The sequence below is a fragment of the Pan troglodytes genome, chromosome 7 (genome assembly GCF_028858775.2).
Source record: "Pan troglodytes isolate AG18354 chromosome 7, NHGRI_mPanTro3-v2.0_pri, whole genome shotgun sequence".
NCBI lineage: Eukaryota > Metazoa > Chordata > Mammalia > Primates > Hominidae > Pan > Pan troglodytes.
Genome location: NC_072405.2, coordinates 2,013,810 through 2,040,101, shown reverse-complemented (window position 1 = coordinate 2,040,101; position 26,292 = coordinate 2,013,810).

The following is a 26,292-nucleotide window of genomic DNA, read 5'->3' as shown; positions in this document are numbered from 1 at the left end:
TATTTCCATATTTATACTGATATCGGTGTAGATATTTCCACATTTATATATATAGCGGTGTAGATATTTCCATGTTCATAAAGATTACCATGTAGGTATTTCCATGGTTATATAGATAGCGGTGTAAATATTTCCATGTTTATACAGATGGCAGTGTAGATATTTCCATGTTTATACAGATGACTGTGTAGATAATTTCATATTTTTACACATGGCGGTGAAGTTATTTCATTGTTTATACAGATAGCTGTGTGGCTACTTCCATGTTTATACAGATAGCAGTGGAGATAATTCCATGTTCATAGAGATGGCTGTGTAAATATTTCCATGTTTATACAGATGGCAGTGTAGATATTTCCATGTTTATAGAGATAGTGGTGTAGATATTTCCATGTTTATACAGATAGCAGTGCAGATATTTCCATGTTTATGGAGACAGCGTTGTATATATTTCCATATTTATACAGATAGCGGTGTAGATATTTCCATGTTTATTCAGATGGCGGTGTAGATATTTCCATGTTTATACAGATGGCGGTGTAGATATTTCCCTGTTTATACAGATAGCGGTGTGGATATTTCCGTGTTTATACAGATAGCGTTGTTGATATTTCCATGTTTACACAGATAGCGGTGTACATATTTCCATCTTTGCACAGATTGCGGTGTAGATATTTCCATGTTTACACAGATAGCGTTGCAGATAATTCCATATTTATACAGATAGCGGTGTAGATATTTCCATATTAATACAGATAGCGGTGTATATATTTCCATATTTATACAGATAGCGGTGTATATATTTCCATGTTTATACAGATAGCGGTGGAGATATTTCCATGTTTATACAGGTAGCTGTGGAGATATTTCCATGTTTATGCAGATCGCGGTGTAGATATTTTCATGTTCATACAGATAGCGTTGTCCATATTTCCAAGTTTGTACAGATAGCCATGTAGATATTTCCATGTTTATGCAGATAGCGGTGTAGATATTTGCATGTTTGTACCCATAGCGGTGTACATATTTCCACGTTTACAGACATTGGGGTGTACATATTTCCATGTTTATACTGATGTCTGTGAAGATATTTCCATGTGTATACAGATGGCAGTTTAGATTTCCCATGTTTATACTGATGGAGGTGTAGATATTTCCTTGTTTATAGAGATAGCGGTGGAGATATTTCCTTGTTTATACAGATAGCGATGTAGATATTTCCATGTTTATACAGATAGCAGTGTAGGAATTTCGAAGTTTATACAGATAGCGCTGAAGATATTTCCATGTTTATAGAGATAGCGGTATAGATATCTCCATGTTTATACAGATAGCGGTGGAGATATTTCCATGTTTATACAGATAGCCGAGGAGATATTGCCTTATTTATATAGATGGCGGTGTAGATATTTCCAAGTTTATACAGATAGCGGTGTAGATATTTCCATGTTAATACAGATAGCAGTGCAGTTATTTCCATGTTTATACATATGGAAGTGTAGGTATTTCCAGGTTTATAGAGATAGCGGTGTAGATATTTCCATGTTTATATAGATGTCTGTGTAGATATTTCCATGTGTATACAGATGGCAGTGTAGATATTTCCATGTTTATACAGATAGTGGTGTACATATTTCCATGTTTATACAGATAGTGGTGTACATATTTCCATGTTTATACAGATGATTGTGTAGTTATTTCCATGTTTATACAGATGGCCGTGTATATATTTCCATGTTTATAGAGATAGCTATGTAGATGTTTCCAAGTTTATACAGATAGCGGTGTAGACATTTCAATGTTTATAGAGAGAGCGGTGTAGATATTTCCATATTTATAGAGATAGCGCTGTAGATATTTCCATGTTTATACAGAAAGCGGGGTAGATATTTCCATGTTTATACAGATAGCGGTGTAGATATTTCCATGTTTATACAGATAGCGGTGTAGACAATTCCATGTATATAACGATAGCGGTGTAGATATTTCCATATTTATACTGATATCGGTGTAGATATTTCCACATTTATATATATAGCGGTGTAGATATTTCCATGTTCATAAAGATTACCATGTAGGTATTTCCATGGTTATATAGATAGCGGTGTAAATATTTCCATGTTTATACAGATGGCAGTGTAGATATTTCCATGTTTATACAGAGGACTGTGTAGTTAATTTCATATTTTTACACATGGCGGTGTAGTTATTTCATTGTTTATACAGATAGCTGTGTGGCTACCTCCATGTTTATACAGATAGCAGTGGAGATAATTCCATGTTCATAGAGATGGCTGTGTAGATATTTCCATGTTTATACAGATGGCAGTGTAGATATTTCCATGTTTATAGAGATAGTGGTGTAGATATTTCCATGTTTATACAGATAGCAGTGCAGTTATTTCCATGTTTATGGAAACAGCGTTGTATATATTTCCATATTTATACAGATAGCGGTGTAGATATTTCCATGTTTATTCAGATGGCGGTGTAGATATTTCCATATTTATAGAGATAGCGCTGTAGATATTTCCATGTTTATACAGAAAGCGGTGTAGATATTTCCATTTTTATACAGATAGCGGTGTAGATATTTCCATGTTTATACAGATAGCGGTGTAGACAATTCCATGTATATAAGGATAGCGGTGTAGATATTTCCATATTTATACTGATATCGGTGTAGATATTTCCATATTTATATATATAGCAGTGTAGATATTTCCATGTTCATAAAGATTGTGGTGTAGGTATTTCCATGTTTATATAGATAGCGGTGTAAATATTTCCATGTTTATACAGATGTCAGTGTAGATATTTCCATGTTTATACAGATGACTGTGTAGATAATTTCATATTTTTACACATGGCGGTGTAGTTATTTCATTGTTTATACAGATAGCTGTGTGGCTACTTCCATGTTTATACAGATAGCAGTGGAGATAATTCCATGTTCATAGAGATGGCTGTGTAGATATTTCCATGTTTATACAGATGGCAGTGTAGATATTTCCATGTTTATAGAGATATAGGTGTAGATATTTCCATGTTTATACAGATAGCAGTGCAGATATTTCCATGTTTATAGAGACAGCGTTGCATATATTTCCATATTTATACAGATAGCGGTGTAGATATTTCCATGTTTATTCAGATGGCGGTGTAGATATTTCCATGTTTATACAGATGGTGGTGTAGATATTTCCCTGTTTATACAGATAGCGATGTGGATATTTCCGTGTTTATACAGATAGCGGTGTTGATATATCCATGTTTACACAGATAGCGGTGTACATATTTCCATCTTTGCACAGATTGCGGTGTAGATATTTCCATTTTTACACAGATAGCGGTGTAGATATTTCCAAGTTTACACAGATAGCGTTGTAGGTAATTCCATATTTATACAGATAGCGGTGTAGATATTTCCATATTTATACAGATAGCGGTGTATATATTTCCATGTTTATACAGATAGCAGTGGAGATATTTCCATGTTTATACAGATAGCTGTGGAGATATTTCCATGTTTATGCAGATCGCGGTGTAGATATTTTCATGTTCATTCAGATAGCGTTGTCCATATTTCCAAGTTTGTACAGATAGCCATATAGATATTTCCATGTTTATGCAGGTAGCGGTGTAGATATTTGCATGTTTGTACCCATAGCGGTGTACATATTTCCACGTTAACAGAGATTGCGGTGTACATATTTCCATGTTTATACTGATGTCTGTGAAGATATTTCCATGTGTATACAGATGGCAGTTTAGATTTCCCATGTTTATACTGATGGAGGTGTAGATATTTCCTTGTTTATACAGATAGCGATATAGATATTTCCATGTTTATACAGATAGCAGTGTAGGAATTGCCAAGTTTATACAGATAGCGGTGAAGATATTTCCATGTTTATAGAGATAGCGGTATAGATATCTGCATGTTTATACAGATAGCGGTGGAGATATTTCCATGTTTATACAGATAGCCGAGGAGATATTGCCTTATTTATATAGATGGCGGTGTAGATATTTCCAAGTTTATACAGATAGCGGTGTAGATATTTCCATGTTTATACAGATATCAGTGCAGTTATTTCCATGTTTATACATATGGAAGTGTAGGTATTTCCAGGTTTATAGAGATAGCGGTGTAGATATTTCCATGTTTATACAGATGTCTGTGTAGATATTTCCATGTGTATACAGATGGCAGTGTAGATATTTCCATGTTTATACAGATAGTGGTGTACATATTTCCATGTTTATACAGATGACTGTGTAGTTATTTCCATGTTTATACAGATGGCCGTGTATATATTTCCATATTTATAGAGACAGCTTTGTAGATGTTTCCAAGTTTATACAGATAGCGGTGTAGACATTTCAATGTTTATAGAGAGAGCGGTGTAGATATTTCCATATTTATAGAGATAGCGCTGTAGATATTTCCATGTTTATACAGAAAGCGGTGTAGATATTTCCATGTTTATACAGATAGCGGTGTAGATATTTCCATGTTTATACAGATAGCGGTGTAGACAATTCCATGTATATAACGATAGCGGTGTAGATATTTCCATATTTATACTGATATCGGTGTAGATATTTCCACATTTATATATATAGCGGTGTAGATATTTCCATGTTCATAAAGATTACCATGTAGGTATTTCCATGGTTATATAGATAGCGGTGTAAATATTTCCATGTTTATACAGATGGCAGTGTAGATATTTCCATGTTTATACAGATGACTGTGTAGATAATTTCATATTTTTACACATGGCGGTGTAGTTATTTCATTGTTTATACAGATAGCTGTGTGGCTACTTCCATGTTTATACAGATAGCAGTGGAGATAATTCCATGTTCATAGAGATGGCTGTGTAAATATTTCCATGTTTATACAGATGGCAGTGTAGATATTTCCATGTTTATAGAGATAGTGGTGTAGATATTTCCATGTTTATACAGATAGCAGTGCAGATATTTCCATGTTTATGGAGACAGCGTTGTATATATTTCCATATTTATACAGAGAGCGGTGTAGATATTTCCATGTTTATTCAGATGGCGGTGTAGATATTTCCATGTTTATACAGATGGCGGTGTAGATATTTCCCTGTTTATACAGATAGCGGTATGGATATTTCCGTGTTTATACAGATAGCGTTGTTGACATTTCCATGTTTACACAGATAGCGGTGTACATATTTCCATCTTTGCACAGATTGCGGTGTAGATATTTCCATTTTTACACAGATAGCGGTGTAGATATTTCCATGTTTACACAGATAGCTTTGCAGATAATTCCATATTTATACAGATAGCGGTGTAGATATTTCCATATTAATACAGATAGCGGTGTATATATTTCCATATTTATACAGATAGCGGTGTATATATTTCCATGTTTATACAGATAGCGGTGGAGATATTTCCATGTTTATACAGGTAGCTGTGGAGATATTTCCATGTTTATGCAGATCGCGGTGTAGATATTTTCATGTTCATACAGATAGCGTTGTCCATATTTCCAAGTTTGTACAGATAGCCATGTAGATATTTCCATGTTTATGCAGATAGCGGTGTAGATATTTGCATGTTTGTACCCATAGCGGTGTACATATTTCCACGTTTACAGACATTGGGGTGTACATATTTCCATGTTTATACTGATGTCTGTGAAGATATTTCCATGTGTATACAGATGGCAGTTTAGATTTCCCATGTTTATACTGATGGAGGTGTAGATATTTCCTTGTTTATAGAGATAGCGGTGGAGATATTTCCTTGTTTATACAGATAGCGATGTAGATATTTCCATGTTTATACAGATAGCAGTGTAGGAATTTCGAAGTTTATACAGATAGCGCTGAAGATATTTCCATGTTTATAGAGATAGCGGTATAGATATCTCCATGTTTATACAGATAGCGGTGGAGATATTTCCATGTTTATACAGATAGCCGAGGAGATATTGCCTTATTTATATAGATGGCGGTGTAGATATTTCCAAGTTTATACAGATAGCGGTGTAGATATTTCCATGTTTATACAGACAGCAGTGCAGTTATTTCCATGTTTATACATATGGAAGTGTAGGTATTTCCAGGTTTATAGAGATAGCGGTGTAGATATTTCCATGTTTATACAGATGGCTGTGTAGATATTTCCATGTGTATACAGATGGCAGTGGAGATATTTCCATGTTTATACAGATAGTGGTGTACATATTTCCATGTTTATACAGATGACTGTGTAGTTATTTCCATGTTTATACAGATGGCCGTGTATATATTTCCATGTTTATAGAGATAGCTATGTAGATGTTTCCAAGTTTATACAGATAGCGGTGTAGACATTTCAATGTTTATAGAGAGCGGTGTAGATATTTCCATATTTATAGAGATAGCGCTGTAGATATTTCCATGTTTATACAGAAAGCGGGGTAGATATTTCCATGTTTATACAGATAGCGGTGTAGATATTTCCATGTTTATACAGATAGCGGTGTAGACAATTCCATGTATATAACGATAGCGGTGTAGATATTTCCATATTTATACTGATATCGGTGTAGATATTTCCACATTTATATATATAGCGGTGTAGATATTTCCATGTTCATAAAGATTACCATGTAGGTATTTCCATGGTTATATAGATAGCGGTGTAAATATTTCCATGTTTATACAGATGGCAGTGTAGATATTTCCATGTTTATACAGAGGACTGTGTAGTTAATTTCATATTTTTACACATGGCGGTGTAGTTATTTCATTGTTTATACACATAGCTGTGTGGCTACCTCCATGTTTATACAGATAGCAGTGGAGATAATTCCATGTTCATAGAGATGGCTGTGTAGATATTTCCATGTTTATACAGATGGCAGTGTAGATATTTCCATGTTTATAGAGATAGTGGTGTAGATATTTCCATGTTTATACAGATAGCAGTGCAGTTATTTCCATGTTTATGGAGACAGCGTTGTATATATTTCCATATTTATACAGATAGCGGTGTAGATATTTCCATGTTTATTCAGATGGCGGTGTAGATATTTCCATATTTATAGAGATAGCGCTGTAGATATTTCCATGTTTATACAGAAAGCGGTGTAGATATTTCCATTTTTATACAGATAGCGGTGTAGATATTTCCATGTTTATACAGACAGCGGTGTAGACAATTCCATGTATATAAGGATAGCGGTGTAGATATTTCCATATTTATACTGATATCGGTGTAGATATTTCCATATTTATATATATAGCAGTGTAGATATTTCCATGTTCATAAAGATTGTGGTGTAGGTATTTCCATGTTTATATAGATAGCGGTGTAAATATTTCCATGTTTATACAGATGTCAGTGTAGATATTTCCATGTTTATACAGATGACTGTGTAGATAATTTCATATTTTTACACATGGCGGTGTAGTTATTTCATTGCTTATACAGTTAGCTGTGTGGCTACTTCCATGTTTATACAGATAGCAGTGGAGATAATTCCATGTTCATAGAGATGGCTGTGTAGATATTTCCATGTTTATACAGATGGCAGTGTAGATATTTCCATGTTTATAGAGATATTGGTGTAGATATTTCCATGTTTATACAGATAGCAGTGCAGATATTTCCATGTTTATAGAGACAGCGTTGCATATATTTCCATATTTATACAGATAGCGGTGTAGATATTTCCATGTTTATTCAGATGGCGGTGTAGATATTTCCATGTTTATACAGATGGTGGTGTAGATATTTCCCTGTTTATACAGATAGCGGTGTGGATATTTCCGTGTTTATACAGATAGCGGTGTTGATATTTCCATGTTTACACAGATAGCGGTGTACATATTTCCATCTTTGCACAGATTGCGGTGTAGATATTTCCATTTTTACACAGATAGCGGTGTAGATATTTCCAAGTTTACACAGATAGCGTTGTAGGTAATTCCATATTTATACAGATAGCGGTGTAGATATTTCCATATTAATACAGATAGCGGTGTATATATTTCCATATTTATACAGATAGCGGTGTATATATTTCCATGTTTATACAGATAGCAGTGGAGATATTTCCATGTTTATACAGATAGCTGTGGAGATATTTCCATGTTTATGCAGATCGCGGTGTAGATATTTTCATGTTCATTAAGATAGCGTTGTCCATATTTCCAAGTTTGTAAGATAGCCATAAAGATATTTCCGTGTTTATGCAGGTAGCGGTGTAGATATTTGCATGTTTGTACCCATAGCGGTGTACATATTTCCACGTTAACAGAGATTGCGGTGTACATATTTCCATGTTTATACTGATGTCTGTGAAGATATTTCCATGTGTATACAGATGGCAGTTTAGATTTCCCATGTTTATACTGATGGAGGTGTAGATATTTCCTTGTTTATACAGATAGCGATATAGATATTTCCATGTTTATACAGATAGCAGTGTAGGAATTGCCAAGTTTATACAGATAGCGGTGAAGATATTTCCATGTTTATAGAGATAGCGGTATAGATATCTGCATGTTTATACAGATAGCGGTGGAGATATTTCCATGTTTATACAGATAGCCGAGGAGATATTGCCTTATTTATATAGATGGCGGTGTAGATATTTCCAAGTTTATACAGATAGCGGTGTAGATATTTCCATGTTTATACAGATATCAGTGCAGTTATTTCCATGTTTATACATATGGAAGTGTAGGTATTTCCAGGTTTATAGAGATAGCGGTGTAGATATTTCCATGTTTATACAGATGTCTGTGTAGATATTTCCATGTGTATACAGATGGCAGTGTAGATATTTCCATGTTTATACAGATAGTGGTGTACATATTTCCATGTTTATACAGATGACTGTGTAGTTATTTCCATGTTTATACAGATGGCCGTGTATATATTTCCATGTTTATAGAGATAGCTATGTAGATGTTTCCAAGTTTATACAGATAGCGGTGTAGACATTTCAATGTTTATAGAGAGCGGTGTAGATATTTCCATATTTATAGAGATAGCGCTGTAGATATTTCCATGTTTATACAGAAAGCGGGGTAGATATTTCCATGTTTATACAGATAGCGGTGTAGATATTTCCATGTTTATACAGATAGCGGTGTAGACAATTCCATGTATATAACGATAGCGGTGTAGATATTTCCATATTTATACTGATATCGGTGTAGATATTTCCACATTTATATATATAGCGGTGTAGATATTTCCATGTTCATAAAGATTACCATGTAGGTATTTCCATGGTTATATAGATAGCGGTGTAAATATTTCCATGTTTATACAGATGGCAGTGTAGATATTTCCATGTTTATACAGAGGACTGTGTAGTTAATTTCATATTTTTACACATGGCGGTGTAGTTATTTCATTGTTTATACAGATAGCTGTGTGGCTACCTCCATGTTTATACAGATAGCAGTGGAGATAATTCCATGTTCATAGAGATGGCTGTGTAGATATTTCCATGTTTATACAGATGGCAGTGTAGATATTTCCATGTTTATAGAGATAGTGGTGTAGATATTTCCATGTTTATACAGATAGCAGTGCAGTTATTTCCATGTTTATGGAGACAGCGTTGTATATATTTCCATATTTATACAGATAGCGGTGTAGATATTTCCATGTTTATTCAGATGGCGGTGTAGATATTTCCATATTTATAGAGATAGCGCTGTAGATATTTCCATGTTTATACAGAAAGCGGTGTAGATATTTCCATTTTTATACAGATAGCGGTGTAGATATTTCCATGTTTATACAGACAGCGGTGTAGACAATTCCATGTATATAAGGATAGCGGTGTAGATATTTCCATATTTATACTGATATCGGTGTAGATATTTCCATATTTATATATATAGCAGTGTAGATATTTCCATGTTCATAAAGATTGTGGTGTAGGTATTTCCATGTTTATATAGATAGCGGTGTAAATATTTCCATGTTTATACAGATGTCAGTGTAGATATTTCCATGTTTATACAGATGACTGTGTAGATAATTTCATATTTTTACACATGGCGGTGTAGTTATTTCATTGCTTATACAGTTAGCTGTGTGGCTACTTCCATGTTTATACAGATAGCAGTGGAGATAATTCCATGTTCATAGAGATGGCTGTGTAGATATTTCCATGTTTATACAGATGGCAGTGTAGATATTTCCATGTTTATAGAGATATTGGTGTAGATATTTCCATGTTTATACAGATAGCAGTGCAGATATTTCCATGTTTATAGAGACAGCGTTGCATATATTTCCATATTTATACAGATAGCGGTGTAGATATTTCCATGTTTATTCAGATGGCGGTGTAGATATTTCCATGTTTATACAGATGGTGGTGTAGATATTTCCCTGTTTATACAGATAGCGGTGTGGATATTTCCGTGTTTATACAGATAGCGGTGTTGATATTTCCATGTTTACACAGATAGCGGTGTACATATTTCCATCTTTGCACAGATTGCGGTGTAGATATTTCCATTTTTACACAGATAGCGGTGTAGATATTTCCAAGTTTACACAGATAGCGTTGTAGGTAATTCCATATTTATACAGATAGCGGTGTAGATATTTCCATATTAATACAGATAGCGGTGTATATATTTCCATATTTATACAGATAGCGGTGTATATATTTCCATGTTTATACAGATAGCAGTGGAGATATTTCCATGTTTATACAGATAGCTGTGGAGATATTTCCATGTTTATGCAGATCGCGGTGTAGATATTTTCATGTTCATTAAGATAGCGTTGTCCATATTTCCAAGTTTGTAAGATAGCCATAAAGATATTTCCGTGTTTATGCAGGTAGCGGTGTAGATATTTGCATGTTTGTACCCATAGCGGTGTACATATTTCCACGTTAACAGAGATTGCGGTGTACATATTTCCATGTTTATACTGATGTCTGTGAAGATATTTCCATGTGTATACAGATGGCAGTTTAGATTTCCCATGTTTATACTGATGGAGGTGTAGATATTTCCTTGTTTATACAGATAGCGATATAGATATTTCCATGTTTATACAGATAGCAGTGTAGGAATTGCCAAGTTTATACAGATAGCGGTGAAGATATTTCCATGTTTATAGAGATAGCGGTATAGATATCTGCATGTTTATACAGATAGCGGTGGAGATATTTCCATGTTTATACAGATAGCCGAGGAGATATTGCCTTATTTATATAGATGGCGGTGTAGATATTTCCAAGTTTATACAGATAGCGGTGTAGATATTTCCATGTTTATACAGATATCAGTGCAGTTATTTCCATGTTTATACATATGGAAGTGTAGGTATTTCCAGGTTTATAGAGATAGCGGTGTAGATATTTCCATGTTTATACAGATGTCTGTGTAGATATTTCCATGTGTATACAGATGGCAGTGTAGATATTTCCATGTTTATACAGATAGTGGTGTACATATTTCCATGTTTATACAGATGACTGTGTAGTTATTTCCATGTTTATACAGATGGCCGTGTATATATTTCCATATTTATAGAGACAGCTTTGTAGATGTTTCCAAGTTTATACAGATAGCGGTGTAGACATTTCAATGTTTATAGAGAGAGCGGTGTAGATATTTCCATATTTATAGAGATAGCGCTGTAGATATTTCCATGTTTATACAGAAAGCGGTGTAGATATTTCCATGTTTATACAGATAGCGGTGTAGATATTTCCATGTTTATACAGATAGCGGTGTAGACAATTCCATGTATATAATGATAGCGGTGTAGATATTTCCATATTTATACTGATATCGGTGTAGATATTTCCACATTTATATATATAGCGGTGTAGATATTTCCATGTTCATAAAGATTACCATGTAGGTATTTCCATGGTTATATAGATAGCGGTGTAAATATTTCCATGTTTATACAGATGGCAGTGTAGATATTTCCATGTTTATACAGATGACTGTGTAGATAATTTCATATTTTTACACATGGCGGTGTAGTTATTTCATTGTTTATACAGATAGCTGTGTGGCTACTTCCATGTTTATACAGATAGCAGTGGAGATAATTCCATGTTCATAGAGATGGCTGTGTAAATATTTCCATGTTTATACAGATGGCAGTGTAGATATTTCCATGTTTATAGAGATAGTGGTGTAGATATTTCCATGTTTATACAGATAGCAGTGCAGATATTTCCATGTTTATGGAGACAGCGTTGTATATATTTCCATATTTATACAGATAGCGGTGTAGATATTTCCATGTTTATTCAGATGGCGGTGTAGATATTTCCATGTTTATACAGATGGCGGTGTAGATATTTCACTGTTTATACAGATAGCGGTGTGGATATTTCCGTGTTTATACAGATAGCGTTGTTGACATTTCCATGTTTACACAGATAGCAGTGTACATATTTCCATCTTTGCACAGATTGCGGTGTAGATATTTCCATTTTTACACAGATAGCGGTGTAGATATTTCCATGTTTACACAGATAGCTTTGCAGATAATTCCATATTTATACAGATAGCGGTGTAGATATTTCCATATTAATACAGATAGCGGTGTATATATTTCCATATTTATACAGATAGCGGTGTATATATTTCCATGTTTATACAGATAGCGGTGGAGATATTTCCATGTTTATACAGGTAGCTGTGGAGATATTTCCATGTTTATGCAGATCGCGGTGTAGATATTTTCATGTTCATACAGATAGCGTTGTCCATATTTCCAAGTTTGTACAGATAGCCATGTAGATATTTCCATGTTTATGCAGATAGCGGTGTAGATATTTGCATGTTTGTACCCATAGCGGTGTACATATTTCCACGTTTACAGACATTGGGGTGTACATATTTCCATGTTTATACTGATGTCTGTGAAGATATTTCCATGTGTATACAGATGGCAGTTTAGATTTCCCATGTTTATACTGATGGAGGTGTAGATATTTCCTTGTTTATAGAGATAGCGGTGGAGATATTTCCTTGTTTATACAGATAGCGATGTAGATATTTCCATGTTTATACAGATAGCAGTGTAGGAATTTCGAAGTTTATACAGATAGCGCTGAAGATATTTCCATGTTTATAGAGATAGCGGTATAGATATCTCCATGTTTATACAGATAGCGGTGGAGATATTTCCATGTTTATACAGATAGCCGAGGAGATATTGCCTTATTTATATAGATGGCGGTGTAGATATTTCCAAGTTTATACAGATAGCGGTGTAGATATTTCCATGTTTATACAGACAGCAGTGCAGTTATTTCCATGTTTATACATATGGAAGTGTAGGTATTTCCAGGTTTATAGAGATAGCGGTGTAGATATTTCCATGTTTATACAGATGGCTGTGTAGATATTTCCATGTGTATACAGATGGCAGTGTAGATATTTCCATGTTTATACAGATAGTGGTGTACATATTTCCATGTTTATACAGATGACTGTGTAGTTATTTCCATGTTTATACAGATGGCCGTGTATATATTTCCATGTTTATAGAGATAGCTATGTAGATGTTTCCAAGTTTATACAGATAGCGGTGTAGACATTTCAATGTTTATAGAGAGCGGTGTAGATATTTCCATATTTATAGAGATAGCGCTGTAGATATTTCCATGTTTATACAGAAAGCGGGGTAGATATTTCCATGTTTATACAGATAGCGGTGTAGATATTTCCATGTTTATACAGATAGCGGTGTAGACAATTCCATGTATATAACGATAGCGGTGTAGATATTTCCATATTTATACTGATATCGGTGTAGATATTTCCACATTTATATATATAGCGGTGTAGATATTTCCATGTTCATAAAGATTACCATGTAGGTATTTCCATGGTTATATAGATAGCGGTGTAAATATTTCCATGTTTATACAGATGGCAGTGTAGATATTTCCATGTTTATACAGAGGACTGTGTAGTTAATTTCATATTTTTACACATGGCGGTGTAGTTATTTCATTGTTTATACACATAGCTGTGTGGCTACCTCCATGTTTATACAGATAGCAGTGGAGATAATTCCATGTTCATAGAGATGGCTGTGTAGATATTTCCATGTTTATACAGATGGCAGTGTAGATATTTCCATGTTTATAGAGATAGTGGTGTAGATATTTCCATGTTTATACAGATAGCAGTGCAGTTATTTCCATGTTTATGGAGACAGCGTTGTATATATTTCCATATTTATACAGATAGCGGTGTAGATATTTCCATGTTTATTCAGATGGCGGTGTAGATATTTCCATATTTATAGAGATAGCGCTGTAGATATTTCCATGTTTATACAGAAAGCGGTGTAGATATTTCCATTTTTATACAGATAGCGGTGTAGATATTTCCATGTTTATACAGATAGCGGTGTAGACAATTCCATGTATATAAGGATAGCGGTGTAGATATTTCCATATTTATACTGATATCGGTGTAGATATTTCCATATTTATATATATAGCAGTGTAGATATTTCCATGTTCATAAAGATTGTGGTGTAGGTATTTCCATGTTTATATAGATAGCGGTGTAAATATTTCCATGTTTATACAGATGTCAGTGTAGATATTTCCATGTTTATACAGATGACTGTGTAGATAATTTCATATTTTTACACATGGCGGTGTAGTTATTTCATTGTTTATACAGATAGCTGTGTGGCTACTTCCATGTTTATACAGATAGCAGTGGAGATAATTCCATGTTCATAGAGATGGCTGTGTAGATATTTCCATGTTTATACAGATGGCAGTGTAGATATTTCCATGTTTATAGAGATATTGGTGTAGATATTTCCATGTTTATACAGATAGCAGTGCAGATATTTCCATGTTTATAGAGACAGCGTTGCATATATTTCCATATTTATACAGATAGCGGTGTAGATATTTCCATGTTTATTCAGATGGCGGTGTAGATATTTCCATGTTTATACAGATGGTGGTGTAGATATTTCCCTGTTTATACAGATAGCGGTGTGGATATTTCCGTGTTTATACAGATAGCGGTGTTGATATTTCCATGTTTACACAGATAGCGGTGTACATATTTCCATCTTTGCACAGATTGCGGTGTAGATATTTCCATTTTTACACAGATAGCGGTGTAGATATTTCCAAGTTTACACAGATAGCGTTGTAGGTAATTCCATATTTATACAGATAGCGGTGTAGATATTTCCATATTAATACAGATAGCGGTGTATATATTTCCATATTTATACAGATAGCGGTGTATATATTTCCATGTTTATACAGATAGCAGTGGAGATATTTCCATGTTTATACAGATAGCTGTGGAGATATTTCCATGTTTATGCAGATCGCGGTGTAGATATTTTCATGTTCATTAAGATAGCGTTGTCCATATTTCCAAGTTTGTACAGATAGCCATAAAGATATTTCCGTGTTTATGCAGGTAGCGGTGTAGATATTTGCATGTTTGTACCCATAGCGGTGTACATATTTCCACGTTAACAGAGATTGCGGTGTACATATTTCCATGTTTATACTGATGTCTGTGAAGATATTTCCATGTGTATACAGATGGCAGTTTAGATTTCCCATGTTTATACTGATGGAGGTGTAGATATTTCCTTGTTTATACAGATAGCGATATAGATATTTCCATGTTTATACAGATAGCAGTGTAGGAATTGCCAAGTTTATACAGATAGCGGTGAAGATATTTCCATGTTTATAGAGATAGCGGTATAGATATCTGCATGTTTATACAGATAGCGGTGGAGATATTTCCATGTTTATACAGATAGCCGAGGAGATATTGCCTTATTTATATAGATGGCGGTGTAGATATTTCCAAGTTTATACAGATAGCGGTGTAGATATTTCCATGTTTATACAGATATCAGTGCAGTTATTTCCATGTTTATACATATGGAAGTGTAGGTATTTCCAGGTTTATAGAGATAGCGGTGTAGATATTTCCATGTTTATACAGATGTCTGTGTAGATATTTCCATGTGTATACAGATGGCAGTGTAGATATTTCCATGTTTATACAGATAGTGGTGTACATATTTCCATGTTTATACAGATGACTGTGTAGTTATTTCCATGTTTATACAGATGGCCGTGTATATATTTCCATATTTATAGAGACAGCTTTGTAGATGTTTCCAAGTTTATACAGATAGCGGTGTAGACATTTCAATGTTTATAGAGAGAGCGGTGTAGATATTTCCATATTTATAGAGATAGCGCTGTAGATATTTCCATGTTTATACAGAAAGCGGTGTAGATATTTCCATGTTTATACAGATAGCGGTGTAGATATTTCCATGTTTATACAGATAGCGGTGTAGACAATTCCATGTATATAACGATAGCGGTGTAGATATTTCCATATTTATACTGATATCGGTGTAGATATTTCCACATTTATATATATAGCGGTGTAGATATTTCCATGTTCATAAAGATTACCATGTAGGTATTTCCATGGTTATATAGATAGCGGTGTAAATATTTCCATGTTTATACAGATGGCAGTGTAGATATTTCCATGTTTATACAGATGACTGTGTAGATAATTTCATATTTTTACACATGGCGGTGTAGTTATTTCATTGTTTATACAGATAGCTGTGTGGCTACTTCCATGTTTATACAGATAGCAGTGGAGATAATTCCATGTTCATAGAGATGGCTGTGTAAATATTTCCATGTTTATACAGATGGCAGTGTAGATATTTCCATGTTTATAGAGATAGTGGTGTAGATATTTCCATGTTTATACAGATAGCAGTGCAGATATTTCCATGTTTATGGAGACAGCGTTGTATATATTTCCATATTTATACAGATAGCGGTGTAGATATTTCCATGTTTATTCAGATGGCGGTGTAGATATTTCCATGTTTATACAGATGGCGGTGTAGATATTTCCCTGTTTATACAGATAGCGGTGTGGATATTTCCGTGTTTATACAGATAGCGTTATTGACATTTCCATGTTTACACAGATAGCGGTGTACATATTTCCATCTTTGCACAGATTGCGGTGTAGATATTTCCATTTTTACACAGATAGCGGTGTAGATATTTCCATGTTTACACAGATAGCGTTGCAGATAATTCCATATTTATACAGATAGCGGTGTAGATATTTCCATATTAATACAGATAGCGGTGTATATATTTCCATATTTATACAGATAGCGGTGTATATATTTCCATGTTTATACAGATAGCGGTGGAGATATTTCCATGTTTATACAGGTAGCTGTGGAGATATTTCCATGTTTATGCAGATCGCGGTGTAGATATTTTCATGTTCATACAGATAGCGTTGTCCATATTTCCAAGTTTGTACAGATAGCCATGTAGATATTTCCATGTTTATGCAGATAGCGGTGTAGATATTTGCATGTTTGTACCCATAGCGGTGTACATATTTCCACGTTTACAGACATTGGGGTGTACATATTTCCATGTTTATACTGATGTCTGTGAAGATATTTCCATGTGTATACAGATGGCAGTTTAGATTTCCCATGTTTATACTGATGGAGGTGTAGATATTTCCTTGTTTATAGAGATAGCGGTGGAGATATTTCCTTGTTTATACAGATAGCGATGTAGATATTTCCATGTTTATACAGATAGCAGTGTAGGAATTTCGAAGTTTATACAGATAGCGCTGAAGATATTTCCATGTTTATAGAGATAGCGGTGTAGATATCTCCATGTTTATACAGATAGCGGTGGAGATATTTCCATGTTTATACAGATAGCCGAGGAGATATTGCCTTATTTATATACATGGCGGTGTAGATATTTCCAAGTTTATACAGATAGCGGTGTAGATATTTCCATGTTTATACAGATAGCAGTGCAGTTATTTCCATGTTTATACATATGGAAGTGTAGGTATTTCCAGGTTTATAGAGATAGCGGTGTAGATATTTCCATGTTTATACAGATGGCTGTGTAGATATTTCCATGTGTATACAGATGGCAGTGTAGATATTTCCATGTTTATACAGATAGTGGTGTACATATTTCCATGTTTATACAGATGACTGTGTAGTTATTTCCATGTTTATACAGATGGCCGTGTATATATTTCCATGTTTATAGAGATAGCTATGTAGATGTTTCCAAGTTTATACAGATAGCGGTGTAGACAATTCCATGTATATAACGATAGCGGTGTAGATATTTCCATATTTATACTGATATCGGTGTAGATATTTCCACATTTATATATATAGCGGTGTAGATATTTCCATGTTCATAAAGATTACCATGTAGGTATTTCCATGGTTATATAGATAGCGGTGTAAATATTTCCATGTTTATACAGATGGCAGTGTAGATATTTCCATGTTTATACAGAGGACTGTGTAGTTAATTTCATATTTTTACACATGGCGGTGTAGTTATTTCATTGTTTATACAGATAGCTGTGTGGCTACCTCCATGTTTATACAGATAGCAGTGGAGATAATTCCATGTTCATAGAGATGGCTGTGTAGATATTTCCATGTTTATACAGATGGCAGTGTAGATATTTCCATGTTTATAGAGATAGTGGTGTAGATATTTCCATGTTTATACAGATAGCAGTGCAGTTATTTCCATGTTTATGGAGACAGCGTTGTATATATTTCCATATTTATACAGATAGCGGTGTAGATATTTCCATGTTTATTCAGATGGCGGTGTAGATATTTCCATGTTTATACAGATGGCGGTGTAGATATTTCCCTGTTTATACAGATAGCGGTGTGGATATTTCCGTGTTTATACAGATAGCGTTGTTGATATTTCCATGTTTACACAGGTAGCGGTGTACATATTTGCATCTTTGCACAGATTGCGGTGTAGATATTTCCATTTTTACACAGATAGCGGTGTAGATATTTCCATGTTTACACAGATAGCGTTGCAGATAATTCCATATTTATACAGATAGCGGTGTAGATATTTCCATATTAATACAGATAGCGGTGTATATATTTCCATATTTATACAGATAGCGGTGTATATATTTCCTTGTTTATACAGATAGCTGTGGAGATATTTCCATGTTTATACAGGTAGCTGTGGAGATATTTCCATGTTTATGCAGATCGCGGTGTAGATATTTTCATGTTCATACAGATAGCGTTGTCCATATTACGAAGTTTGTACAGATAGCCATATAGATATTTCCATGTTTAAGCAGATAGCGGTGTAGATATTTGCATGTTTGTACACATAGCGGTGTACATATTTCCACGTTTACAGAGATTGCGGTGTACATATTTCCATGTTTATACTGATGTCTGTGAAGATATTTCCATGTGTATACAGATGGCAGTTTAGATTTCCCATGTTTATACTGATGGAGGTGTAGATATTTCCTTGTTTATACAGATAGCGATGTAGATATTTCCATGTTTATACAGATAGCAGTGTAGGAATTGCCAAGTTTATACAGATAGCGGTGAAGATATTTCCATGTTTATAGAGATAGCGGTATAGATATCTCCATGTTTATACAGATAGCGGTGGAGATATTTCCATGTTTATACAGATAGCCGAGGAGATATTGCCTTATTTATATAGATGGCGGTGTAGATATTTCCAAGTTTATACAGATAGCGGTGTAGATATTTCCATGTTTATACAGATAGCAGTGCAGTTATTTCCATGTTTATACATATGGAAGTGTAGGTATTTCCAGGTTTATAGAGATAGCGGTGTAGATATATCCATGTTTATACAGATGGCTGTGTAGATATTTCCATATGTATACAGATGGCAGTGTAGATATTTCCATGTTTATACAGATGGAGGTGTAGATATTTCCATGTTTATACAGATGACTGTGAAGATGTTTTCATATTTTTACTCATGGCGGAGTAGATATTTCATTGTTTATACAGATAGCTGTGTGACTATTTCCATGTTTATACAGATAGCAGTGGAGATATTTCCATGTTTATAGAGATGGCCGTGTAGATATTTCCATGTTTATACAGATGGCAGTGTACATATTTCCATGTTTATACAGATAGTGGTGTAGATATTTCCATGTTTATACAGATGACTGTGTAGGTATTTCCATGTTTATACAGATGGCCGTGTATATATTTCCATGTTTATAGAGATAGCTATGTAGATGTTTCCAAGTTTATACAGATAGCGGTGTAGACATTTCAATGTTTATAGAGAGAGCAGTGTAGATATTTCCCTATTTATAGAGATAGCGCTGTAGATATTTCCATGTTTATACAGAAAGCGGTGTAGTTATTTCCATGTTTATACAGATAGCGGTGTAGATATTTCCATGTTTATACAGATAGCGGTGTAGACAATTCCATGTATATAAGGATAGAGGTGTAGATATTTCCATATTTATACTGATATCGGTGTAGATATTTCCACATTTATATATATAGCGGTGTAGATATTTCCATGTTCATAAAGATTGCCATGTGGGTATTTCCATGGTTATATAGATAGCTGTGTAAATATTTCCATGTTTATACAGATGGCAGTGTAGATATTTCCATGTTTATACAGATGACTGTGTAGATAATTTCATATTTTTACACATGGCGGTGTAGTTATTTCATTGTTTATACAGATAGCTGTGTGGCTACTTCCATGTTTATACAGATAGCAGTGGAGATAATTCCATGTTCATAGAGATGGCTGTGTAGATATTTCCATGTTTATACAGATGGCAGTGTAGATATTTCCATGTTTATAGAGATAGTGGTGTAGATATTTCCATGTTTATACAGATAGCAGTGTAGATATTTCCATGTTTATAGAGACAGCGTTGTATATATTTCCATATTTATACAGATAGCGGTGTAGATATTTCCATGTTTATTCAGATGGCGGTGTAGATATTTCCATGTTTATACAGATGGCGGTGTAGATATTTCCCTGTTTATACAGATAGCGGTGTGGATATTTCCGTGTTTATACAGATAGCGGTGTTGATATTTCCATGTTTACACAGATAGCGGTGTACATATTTCCATATTTGCACAGATTGCGGTGTAGATATTTCCATTTTTACACAGATAGCGGTGTAGATATTTCCATGTTTACACAGATAGCGTTGTAGATAATTCCATATTTATACAGATAGCGGTGTAGATATTTCCATATTAATACAGATAGCGGTGTATATATTTCCATATTTATACAGATAGCGGTGTATATATTTCCAATTTTATACAGATAGCGGTGGAGATATTTCCATGTTTATACAGGTAGCTGTGGAGATATTTCCATGTTTATGCAGATCGCGGTGTAGATATTTTCATGTTCATACAGATAGCGTTGTCCATATTTCCAAGTTTGTACAGATAGCCATATAGATATTTCCATGTTTAAGCAGAGAGCGGTGTAGATATTTGCATGTTTGTACCCATAGCGGTGTACATGTTTCCACGTTTACACAGATTGCGGTGTACATATTTCCATGTTTATACTGATGTCTGTGAAGATATTTCCATGTGTATACAGATGGCAGTTTAGATTTCCCATGTTTATACTGATGGAGGTGTAGATATTTCCTTGTTTATACAGATAGCGATGTAGATATTTCCATGTTTATACAGATAGCAGTGTAGGAATTTCCAAGTTTATACAGATAGCGGTGAAGATATTTCCATGTTTATAGAGATAGCGGTATAGATCTCTCCATGTTTATACAGATAGCGGTGGAGATATTTCCATGTTTATACAGATAGCCGAGGAGATATTGCCTTATTTATATAGATGGCGGTGTAGATATTTTCAAGTTTATACAGATAGCGGTGTAGATATTTCCATGTTTATACAGATAGCAGTGCAGTTATTTCCATGTTTATACATATGGAAGTGTAGTTATTTCCAGGTTTATAGAGATAGCGGTGTAGATATTTCCATGTTAACACAGATAGTTTTGTAGATATTTCCATGTTTATACAGATAGCGTTTTAGGTATTTCCATATTTATAGAGATCATGGTGTAGATATTTCCATATTTATACAGATAGCAGTGTAGATATTTCCATGTTAATACAGATAGTGTTGTAGATTTTCCCTGATTATACAGATAGCGGTGTAGATATTTCCCTGTTTATAAAGATAGCGGTGTAGATATTTCCATGTTTATACCGACAGCGGTGGAGATATTTCCATGTTTATACAGATAGCCATGTAGATATTTCCATGTTTATACAGAGAGCGGTGGAGATATTTCCATGTTTATACAGATTGCGGTGTAGTTATTTCCATGTTTATACAGATAGTGGTGTAGATATTTCCATGTTTATGCATATGACTGTGTATGTATTTCCATGTTCATACAGATAGTGGTGTTGACCTTTCCATGTTTATAGTGATAGCGGTGTAGATATTTCCATATTTACACAGATAGTGGTGTAGGTATTTCCATGTTTATACAGATAGCGGTGTAGATATTTCCATGTTTATACAGATAGCGGTATAGATATTTCCATGTTTATACATATCGTGGTGTAGATATTTCCATGTTTATACAGATAGCGGTGTAGATATTTCCATGTTTATAAAGATAGCAGTGTAGATATTTGCATGTTTACAGAGATAGCGGTGTAGATATTTCCATCTTTGCCCAGATTGCGGTTTAGATATTTCCATCTTTACACAGATAGTGGTGTACATATTTCCATGTATACACAGATAACTGTTTAGGTATTTCAATGTTTACACAGATAGTGTTGTAGATATTTCCATGTTTATACAGATAGCGGTGTAGATATTTCCACATTTATAGAGATTGTGGTGTAGATATTTCCATGTTGATACAGACAGTGTTGTTGATTTTCCATGTTTATACAGATAGCGGTGTAGATATTTCCATGTTTATACCGATAGCGGTGTAGCTATTTCCATGTTTATACCGATAGCGGTGTTGATATTTCCATGTTTATACCGATAGCTGTGGAAATATTTCCATATTTACACAGATAGTGGTGGAAATATTTCCATGTTTATACAGATGGCGGTGTAGATATTTCCATGTTTATACAGATAGCGGTGTGGCTATTTCCTTGTTTATACAGATAGCAGTGTATATATTTCCATGTTTATAGAGATGGCTGTGTAGATATTTCCATGTTTATACAGATGGCACTGAAGGTATTTCCATGTTTATAGAGATAGTGGTGTAGATATTTCCGTGTTTATACAGATGACTGTGTATGTATTTCCATGTTTATACAGATAGCTGTGTAGGAATTTCCATGTTTATAGAGATAACTGTTTAGATATTTCCATGTTTATACACATGGCGGTTTAGATATTTACATGTTTATACCGATAGCGGTGTTGGTATTTCCACGTTTATAGATTACGACGTATTTATTTCCATGTTTATACAGATACCGGTGTACATATTTCCATGTTTATTCAGACCTCAGTGTAGATATTTCCATGTTCATAGATATAGCGGTGTAGATATATCCATATTTATACAGATAGCTGTGTAGATATTTCCATGTTTATACAGATAGAGGTGTAGATATTTGAATGTTTATGCAGATGTCGGTGTAGATATTTCCGTCTTTCTACAGATGGCAGTGTAGATATTTCTATGTTTGTAGAGATGGCAGTGTTGATAATTCCATGTTTATACAGAAGGCGGTGAAGTTATTTCCATGTTTATGCTGATGGTGGTGTAGATATTTAAATGTTCATAGAGATGGCGGGGTAGATATTTCAAGGTTTGTAGAGATAGCGTTGTAGATAATTCCATGTTTATAGAGACGTCGGTGTAGGTATTTCCATGTTTATAGAGATAGTAGTGTAGATATTTCCATGTTTATACAGATAAAGCTGTAGATATTTCCATGTTTATACAGATAGAGGTGTAGAAATTTCCATGTTTCCACAAATGGCAGTGTAGATTGTTCCATGTTTAAGGAGATGGCTGTGTAGATATTTTCATGTTTATAGAGATGGCAGTGTAGATATTTCCAAGTTTATACAGATTGCCCTGTAGATATTTCCATGTTTATAGAGATTGCGGTGTAGATGTTTCCATGTTTATACAGAGAGCGGTGGAGATATTTCCATGTTTATACAGATTGTGGTGTAGATATTTCCATGTTTATGGAGATAGCGGTGTAGATATTTCCATATTTATACAGATAGTGGTGTAGATATTTCCACGTTTATTCAGATGGTGTTGTAGTTATTTCCGTGTTTATACAGACGGTGGTGTAGATATTTCTATGTTTATACTGATAGTGGTGTAGATATTTCCACGTTTATACAAATAGTGGTGTAGGTATTTCCATGTTTATACAGATAGCGGTTTAGATATCTCCATATTTACAGAGATAGCGGTGTAGATATTTCCATATTGGCACAGATTGCGGTGTAGATGTTTCCATCTTTACACAGACAGCGGTGTACGTATTTCCATGTTTACACAGATAGCTGTGTAGATATTTCCATGTTTACACTGATAGTGTTGTAGATATTTCCATGTTAATACAGATAGAGTTTTAGATATTTCCATGTTTGTACAGATAGCGGTGGAGATCTTTCCATCTTTATACAGATGGCCGTGGAGATATTTCCATCTTTATACAGATGGCTGTGTAGATATTTCCAAATTTAAACAGATAGCAGTGTAGATATTTCCATGTTTATAAAGATAGCGGTGTAGATATTTGCATGTTTATACAGGTAGAGGTGTAGATATTTCCATGTTTATACAGATCGCGGTGTAGATATTTCCATATTTATGCAGATGGCGGTGTAGATATTTCCATGTTTATAGAGATGGCGGTGTAGATATTTCTATGTTTATAGAGAGAGCGGTGTAGATAATTCCATGTTTATAGAGATGGTGGTGTAGGTATTTCCATGTTTACATAGATAGTGGTGTAGATATTTCCATGTTTATACAGATAGTGGTGTTGATATTTCCATGTTTATACACTTAGCGGTGTAGACATTTCCATGTTTATTCAGCTCGCGGTGTAGATATTTCCATGTTTATACAGAAGGCAGTGTAGGTATTTCCATGTTTATGCAGATAGGTGTGTAGATATTTCCATGTTTAAACAGATAGCATTGTAGAACTTTCCATGTTTATAGAGATAGCGGTGTAGGTATTTCCATGTTTATTCAGATAGCGGTGCAGATGTTTCCAAGTTTATACTGATAGCTGTGTAGATATTTCCATGTGTATGCACATGGCAGTGTAGATATATCCATGTTTATAGAGATGGTGTTGTAGATATTTCCATGTATATACAGATGACTGTGTAGATATTTCCATGTTTATACTGACGGCGGTGAAGGTATTTCCATGTTTACAGAGATAGCGGTGTAGATATTTCCATGTTTATAGAGATAGCGGTGCAGATATTTCCATGTTTATAGAGATAGCGGTGTAAATATTTCCATGTTTGCACAGATTGCGGTGCAGATATTTCTGTCTTTACACTAATAGCCGTGTAGATATTTCCATGTTTATACAGATAGCGATGCAGATATTTCCAGGTTTATACAGATGGCGGTGTAGATATTTCCATGTTTATGCAGATAGTGGGGTAGGTATTTCCATGTTTATACAGATAGCGGTGTACATACTTCCATGAGTATGCAGATAGCGGTGGAGATAGTTCCATGTTTATACAGATAGCGGTGGAGATATTTCCATGTTTATGCAGACGGCGGTGTAGATATTTCCAAGTTTATACAAATCGTGGTGTATATATTTCCATGTTTATACAGATAGCGGTATAAGTATTTCCATGTTTATAGAGATAGCGGTGTAGATAATTCCATGTTTATACAGATGGTGGTGTAGATATTTCCATGTGTATATGGATGGCAGTGTAGGTATTTCCATGTGTATACAGATGGAGGTGTAGATATTTCCATGTTTATACAGATGACTGTGAAGATATTTCCATGTTTTTACAGATGGTGGTGTAGATATTACCATGTTATAGATATTGCTGTGTAGATATTTACAAGTTTATACAGATGGCAGTGTAGATATTTCCATGTTTATACAGATAGTGTTGTAGCTATTTCCATGTTTATACAGATGGCTCTGTAGGTATTTCCATGTTTATACAGATGGTGGTTTAGATATTTCCATGTTCGTAGAGATAGCCATGTAGATATTTCTATGTTTATACAGATAGCGGTGTAGACATTTCCATGTTTATAGAGATAGCAGTGTATATATTTCCATATTTATACAGATAGCGGTGTATATATTTCCATGT